General features: G+C 42.4%; 1 pseudogene; it reads right to left on the bottom strand.

Annotated features, from left to right (window-relative positions):
* Positions 1-6,846: 6,846 nt before the first annotated feature.
* LOC125452927 (sorting nexin-30-like) lies at positions 6,847-7,716 on the bottom strand (annotated as a pseudogene).
* Positions 7,717-8,434: the final 718 nt, after the last annotated feature.

Here is an 8,434-nt window from a genome sequence, read left to right as displayed (position 1 = left end):
GACAGTTCAGCTGTCCCTCAGTACGGCCCTAGAGTATTAACCTTGAGTTTTGTTTGCTCAGCTGCCAGAGTGGGACGTGAATCCAGACTCTTGTGGCAAGAATGTAACCAACAGATGAACCATGGCTGACATGACAGAAGCCGGAGGGCTTAAATAGAGACACCAGCAGTGACAGACCGTGATGCAGGAGATTCTTTAATACATACAACATAGATCCAGGAACAAAGTTGATACAGATGTTCTGATAACAACACTGCTCATATGATTGTGAGGTGACACTAGAGAGGAGAGAGGCTCACATTGCACTCCAGCTGGACCAGTTAATAATAAACGTGTTAATTATTTGATGCTCTGGTACGCATCTCACTCTTTGATGACGATGGCAATGTTATTTTTCGAACACTTGACTGTAACATTAAGTAGCACATAAAATCACATCAATGCCCCTGAGAATCCTCAATCTCAATGATGTTCCTGTTTAGTGAAAACAATAGATTCATCTCCTTGCATTAACTCATTTCTGGTGGAGACAAGAGTAACATGTTGGCTTTTTTAAAATTCATTCATGGGATGAGGATGCCGCTGGCATTTATTGCCCACCAGAGGGCAGTTGGGAGTCAACCACATCGCTGTGGGTCTGGAGTCACATGTAGGCCAGACCAGGCAAGGATGGCAGTTTCCTTCCCTGACGGACATTAGTGAACCAGATGAATTTTCCCCAACAATCGACAATGGAGCCATGGTCATCATTAAATTCTTAATTCCAGATATTTATGGCAGATGGTAGAATTTGAACCCAGGTCCCCATAACATTACTTGCATCTCTGGATGAACAGTCCAGCAATAATACCACTAGGCCATCGCCTCCACATGAGTAAGTGAATAAAGACTAGATAAAGTCTGCGACTTGAATATGCCTGGTCTCAGCCTACTTTCCACATTACTGCGGGACCTTTATGTTCAGTAAGAACAGAGAAGATGGTAAAAGGGGCGGAGGTGTGGCATTGTTGGTCAAGTACATTATCACAGTTGCAGAAAGGATGTTTGGGGACTCGTCAACTGAGGTAGTATGGGTTGAGGTTAGAATCAGGAAAGGAGAGGCCACCCTGTTGGGAGTTTCCTATAGGCCTCTGAATAGTTCCAGAGGTGTAGAGGAAAGGATAGCAAAGATGATTCTCGATAGGAGTGAGAGAGACAGGGTAGTTGTCATGGGGGACTTCAACTTTCCAGATATTGACTGGGAACACTATAGTTCAAGTACTATAGATGGGTCAGTTTTTGTCCAGAGTGTGCAGGAGGGCTTCCTGACACAGTATGTACATAGGCCAACAAGGGGCGAAGCCACATTAGATTTGGTACTGGGTAACGAGCCTGGCCAGGTGTTAGATTTGGAAGTAGGTGAGCACTTTGGTGATAGCGATCACAATTCTGTTATGTTTACTTTAGTGATGGAAAGGGACAGGTGTATACCACTGGGCAAGAGTTATAGCTGGGGGAAAGGCAACTACGATGAGATTAGGCAAGATTTAGGGAGCATAGAATGGTGAAGGAAACTGCAGGGGATGGGCACATTAGAAATGTGGAGCTTATTCAAGGAAAAGCTCCTGTGTGTCCTAGATAAATATGTACCTGTCAGGCAGGGAGGTAGCTGTAGAGTGCGGGAGCCGTGGTTTATGAAGGAGGTGGAATCTCTGGTCAAGAGGAAGAAGAAGGCTTATGTTAGGATGAGATGTGAAGGCTCAGTTAGGGCACTTGAGGGCTACGAGGTAGCCAGGAAAGACCTAAAGAGAGACCTCAGAAGAGCCAGGAGGAGACATGAGAAGTTGTTGGCGGATAGGATCAGAGTAAACCCTAAGGCTTTCTATAGGTATTTAAGGAATAAAAGAATGACGAAAGTAAGATTAGGCCCAATCAAGGATAGTAGTGGTAAGTTGTGTGTGGAGTCAGATGAGATAGGGGGAGTGCTAAATGAATATTTTTCAACAGTATTCACTCTAGAAAACGACAATGTTGTCGAGGAGAATACTGAGATACAGGCTACTAGACTAGGTGGGATTGAGGTTCACACGGAAGAGGTATTAGAAATCCTTCAGAAGGTGAAGATAGATAAGTCCCCTGGGCCAGATGGGATTTATCCTCGGATCCTCTGGGAAGCCAGGGAGGAGATTGCCGAGCCTTTGGCATTGATCTTTAACTTGTCATTGTCTACAAGAATAGTGCCAGATGACTGGAGGATAGCAAATGTGGTTCCTCTGTTCAAGAAGGGGAGTAGAGACAACCCTGGTAATTATAGACCAGTGAGCCTTACCTCAGTTGTTGGTAAAGTGTTGGAAAAGGTTATAAGGGATAGGATTTATAATCATCTAGAAAAGAATAAATTGATTAGGGATAGTCAGCACGGTTTTGTGAAGGGAAGGTCGTGCCTCACAAACCTTAATGAGTTCTTTGAGAAGGTGACCAAACAGGTAGATGAGAGTAAACCGGTTGATGTGGTGGATATGGATTTCAGCAAGGCGTTCGATAAGGTTCCTCACAATAGGCTATTGTACAAAATGCGGAGGAATGGGATTGTGGGAGATATAGCAGTTTGGATCAGAAATTCGCTTGCTGAAAGAAGACAGAGGGTGGTAGTTGATGGGAAATGTTCATCCTGGAGAGCAGTTACTAGTGGTGTACCGCAAGGGTCGGTGTTGGGTCCACCTCTGTTTGTCATTTTTATAAATGACCTGGATGAGGGCGTAGAAGGATGGGTTAGTAAATTTGCAGATGACATTAAGGTCGGTGGAGTTGTGGATAGTGACAAAGGATGCTATAGGTTGCAGAGAGACATAGATAAGCTGCAGAGCTGGGCTGAGAGGTGGCAAATGGAGTTTAATGTAGACAAGTGTGAGGTGATGCACTTTGGTAGGAGTAACCAGAAGGCAAAGTACAGGGCTAATGGTAAGATTCTTAGCTGTGTAGATGAGCAGAGAGATCTCGGTGTCCATGTACACAGATCCTTGAAAGTTGCCACCCAGGTTGACAGGGTTGTTAAGAAGGCATACAGTGTTTTAGCTTTTATTAATAGAGGGATCAAGTTCCGGAACCAAGAGGTTATGGTGAAGCTGTACAAAACTCTGGTGCGGCCGCACTTGGTATATTGTGTACAGTTCTGGTCACCGCATTATAAGAAGGATGTGGAAGCTTTGGAAAGGGTGCAGAGGAGATTTACTAGGAAGTTGCCTGGTATGGGGGGAAGGTCTTACAAGGAAAGGCTGAGGGGCTTGAGCTGTTTTCATTCGTGAGAAGAAGGTTGAGAGGTGACTTAATTGAAACATATAAAATAATCAGAGGGTTAGATAGGGTGGATAGAGAGAACCTTTTTCCTAGGATGGTGACGGCGAGCACGAGGGGACATTGCTTTAAATTGAGGGGTGAAAGATATAGGACAGATGTCAGAGGTAGTTTCTTTACTCAGAGAGTAGTAAGGGAATGGAACGCGTTGCCTGTAATGGTAGTAGATTTGCCTACTTTAAGTACATTTAAGTCGTCATTGGACAAGCATATGGACGTAGATGGAATAGTGTAGGTTAGATGGGCTTGAGATCGGTATGACAGGTCGGCACAACATCGAGGGCCGAAGGGCCTGTACTGTGCTGTAATGTTCTATGTTCTATGTTCTATGTAGATTAGGTGCTGATTCTCACAATGTTCTTTGTCGTTTATATTTGATACAAGAGCTCCTGGGCAGCAGTTACCTAGCAGCAGATATGGCAGCACATTGTGCCAGGCCGTGTTTGTGACCTGGACCCTCAAAATGAAGGAATGACAATATAGTTTCATACCAGAACGGTTTGTGACTCAGGGGGATCATTATTTCCCCATTGTCTGCTATTCTTGTTCCTCTGGGCAGTGGAGATTGTTGGTTTGGAAGATATAATTGACGCCTAGGTAAGTTGCTGCAAAGTATCCTCTGGCTAGTATATTTGGGAGTCAGTTAGCTCAGGTGCCTGGATAGCTAATTTACAATGTAGACAATGTCAACAGCATGGTTTCAATTCCTATACTGCCTGAGGTCACCGTTTAGGCCCCGCCTTCTTGACCTTACCTGAGGTGTGGCGACACTTAGGTTAAACTCACCACCAGTAGTATCTCTCTAATGTGATAATGGGACATTGGAACTTTACCTGTGTGCCAATGGTAGTGTTGTAATGTTTAAGATACTCCTAGGGGCGCCAATCAGGTAATTGGTTCTGTCCTGGATGGTGTAGATCATGTTTGGAGTATTAAGTGTTGTTGAGTTCTAACTTGTGATGATGGACAGGCCACTCACCCAGTAAAGTTTATTTTCAACGATGAGCCCTATAAAGAATAGTCACTCCCATCTCATCATTGGAATTCAATTCATTCTAGTCTATGGACTATTACCTGAACCTCGAGTGAATTAGAAAGGATAAATTAGATTTGGGAGATGAATGCATGGATCAAAAATTGGTATAGGGTTTGGACCCCTGAACCACTGGGAACAGTGGAATTTGAACCACTGGAATGGCTGACACCTGATCTGTGTTGGGATTAGCCTCTGGTAACATAAAACTAGGGTCATAAACAAAGTTTTAAACACAATTTTGGAATGGGAGGAAGATCAAATTATATGATAAGGGAAGAAAATAAAGCAATAGAACAGGGCAGCAGTCTGGGTAATGATAACCAGAGTGTGGCAGGAAGAAAAAAATAATGCAAATATAAGAATGCTTTGGCAGATAAGGCCATAGATTGTGAAAACTGTCAAAAAAAACAAATTTTTTGACATATGTCTGAATCCATGCTGCATTTGTAATAAAATAGTAAATTGTATGACAATGAAGTCATTATTACAGAGGCATTGTTGGAAATTGGTAAAGTCATGAATGTGTTGTAAATATAGACAGATATGTGGCAGATTGTAATAACAGGAAGCTAGGTAAAGGTGGTGATGTAGCTCTGTTAATTCAGAATGGCATTTATTCGATGCTCAGAGATGACTTAAACTAAGATATTGAGTCAGTTTGGATCAAGATAAAAAATAGTAAAAGTGAGAGGTTATTTGTGGTAATAAAATGTGAGGCTGGATGAACACAGCAGGCCCAGCAGCATCTCAGGAGCACAAAAGCTGACGTTTCGGGCCTAGACCCTTCAGCAGAGAGGGGGATGGGGTGAGGGTTCTGGAATAAATAGGGAGACGGGGGGGGGGGGGGCGGACCGAAGATGGAGAGAAAAGAAGATAGGTGGAGAGGAGAGTATAGGTGGGAAGGTGCGTAGGGGATAGGTCAGTCCAGGGAAGACGGACGGGTCAAGGAGGTGGGATGAGGTTAGTAGGTCGGAGATGGAGGTGCGGCTTGGGGTGGGAGGAAGGGATGGGTGAGAGGAAGAACAGGTTAGGGAAGCAGAGACAGGTTGGACTGGTTTTAGGATGCAGTAGGTGGAGGGGAAGAGCTGGGCTGGTTGTGTGGTGCAGAGGGGGGAGGGGACGGACTGGGCTGGTTTTGGGATGCGGTGGGATATTTGTGGTGATAGTTACAGATCCCCTAACAACACTTACACTGTAGGACAGAGCAGGTAGAAAGAAATAAAGGAGGCATGGCTGTTTTTATTCTTTCATGGGAGGGATAGGCATAATTGGCCAGACTACCAGTTATTTCTCACCCATAATTACCTGGAGGGCTGGTAAGAGTCAATCACATTGCTGTGGGTGTGGAGTCACATTTAAGTCAGACCAGAGAATATTGGAAGCTTCCTTCCCAAAATGACATTAGTGAGACAGATTTATTTCTTCTAAAAATCAACAATGATCATCATTGGGCTCTTAATTCCAAACTTTAATTGAATTTAAATTCCACGAGTCGCCACGTTTTGAACTGGGTCCTAGAACATTACCCGGATCTCTGGGTTAATAGCCTACCAATATTATCGTGAGGCTAACATTTCCCCATGTGTAAGGATCAAGGGTGATTTACATTTGCACATGGATTAGCAAAAGTAGTTCTGGAAATCAGTTCACACAGTATCATCAGGGCAATTTCTTAAAGCTGTATTGATATGGACTGGACCATTCACCCTCAATATATTTTAAGAAGGTAGCCTAGACCTTAACTTTTCTTATTTTAAAGGTAGATATAAAGCACATTCAATGCAGCTGGTCAACCTACTTGACATTAAGTAAAACACAATTTATTTAAACACTTTAGTTAAAATAGAAACAAAAGAAAGAAGAATTTAGAATAACTTAATATATTGGAAAAAATAACTGAATAATAGATGCAGTACCTGTTACTAATTAGCTGTTCCAATATAGTAGCATCCCAAAAACAAACTCCTTGGCCAAAAGGCAAATTCAGACACAGATTCTCACATGCAGTTCTCCAATCCAGGAGGAAAACAACATCAAGAGAAAATTCAGAGAAAGTACCAGGTAGGAGATATTCAGTGAAGCTACCAACTCTTTTGAGATCCCAAAGGCTTTTGCTTAAAAACTAAACTTAAAGATTAAAAAAAATAGGAATCCTGATCTGAGAGATCTGGCTGCACCCTGTGTGCTTCCATTGCTCTGACTTTTAAAACACCCCAAGGCCTCACAAATTGTTAACTTTCTTGGAGAAAGCTTGGCACATCTGCCTTACTCCTCTCTTCAAGAGAATAAAGGACAAAATAACCTTTTAAAGTGACAGCATCGTTATACCTCTCCCCTTAAAAAATGAACCATCAGTATACAAAGTTGGCTTCATTTTTAAAAACTTTAGTCTTCCTCTATTAGTACACTACAATAAATATACATATACATCAACTGTAAGCATGCAAACATTCAATCTACGATCTATTTCAGTCTGTTTACTCCTGCCATCGAATGCCTCTGTCTTCCCTCATCGATTCTAAATAGAATACATATTCTCGAAGGACAGGAAGAAAGTCTTCAGACATGTCCTCAGGCAGATCTTCCAGGGCTATGCTGTTGCTGCCAATAACATTTGATACCCTGTTGAGGGGCTTGATTAGTTGTTATTTGATAGCAGACCAGGAAAAATAAATGAGTCCATATTCTCAAAGCTCCACTAAATATTCTGCTTGCTCTTTGACTATCCTCAGTGCAATTCAGTCAAGTGTCCAGTGTCTGAGAAAACATGTCCTAGTAATACCCCATAGCAGAAAACTCAACAGGGCAGCTTCTTAGCTTGTAACCTCCGGTAACATATTTTACAGACTCACCCACCTTTGTGATAAAAACTAGGCCTTACTTTTTATGAGGTTTCAGATCCTTTACACTGAGAAAAACACTGAAGTGGTCATTGTAAGAAAGAACAGGATGATCCATGATTCTTTTCAGAAACCTGTCCAGGGCTTTCCTTCTGGTTTCCATAATGTCTTCTGAAAAGCGATCCACCACTCCCTTCACTACAAACTTTTCTGGAAGAGCTGGAACAGGATGAGTTGGCTGGGAATTTTCAAGGTTTGTCCTCAATCATTCGAAATCCTGGTAACTATATTGGACTGTATATTCTGGTAAATCAAACTCATTTCTAGTGGTTTTTGTGGTAACTCTGTAGGTGATGTATGTCTACATTGCAGACACTTTGGGTTATCAACTATAACAAAGAAATCTTTGCTTTCACCATCCAGCTTATCATCCAGTTGTAATCTATTAAGGAGAGACAAGGACGAAACAGGACTTGATGTCTCTACTGGTGTCCCACTGGGTAACATCTGATCATTTTCTCACCCTGCCACGTGTAAAATTTTCAGATTGATTGGCTGCAAATGTTCCTTCAAAGTGTGACTAAAAATCATCAGCTCGTTGATGTACACTACTCAATTGGGTAATCCAGAAATGACTTTATTGGTTAGTCTTTGAAATGTGACTGGTGCATTTTTCATACCAAAAGTCATGAGTTTAAATTGGTACAGTCCACTTTGTGTCACAAAAGCTGAAATTGTCTTTGCCCTTTCAGATAATGGTCAGTATCCTTTTGAGTAAGTTCAACCTAGAAATACAAGTTGCTTGTCTCACCTTCACAATACAGACTTCCAAAAGTGGAATAGGATGCAAATCAGAGCCTGTAATTGCATTGAATTTGTGTTTGGTTGCAAACGTTTCATCACCCTGCTGGATAACATCGTCAGGGTGCTTCTGGCAAAGTGTCGGTGTTCTGGATGTGAGTTTGCTCGCTGATCTGGAAGGTTAGTTTTCAGACGTTTCGTCACCACTCTAGGTAACATCATCAGTCAGCCTCCGATGAAGCGCTGGTGTTATGTCCCACTTTCTATTTATCTGCTTAGGTTTCCTTGGGTTGGTGATGTCATTTCCTGCATTGGTGATGCCATTTCCTGTTCTTTTTCTCAGAGGATGGTAGATTTGCTCCAAATCAATGTGTTTGTTGATGGAGTTCCGGTTGGAATGCCATGCTTCTAGGAATTCTCGTGC

This window comes from Stegostoma tigrinum, chromosome 1, assembly GCF_030684315.1.
Source record: "Stegostoma tigrinum isolate sSteTig4 chromosome 1, sSteTig4.hap1, whole genome shotgun sequence".
Taxonomy (NCBI): domain Eukaryota; kingdom Metazoa; phylum Chordata; class Chondrichthyes; order Orectolobiformes; family Stegostomatidae; genus Stegostoma; species Stegostoma tigrinum.
The sequence above is the reverse complement of the archived record's forward strand: the minus strand, read 5'-3'. Positions and strand labels throughout refer to the sequence as shown.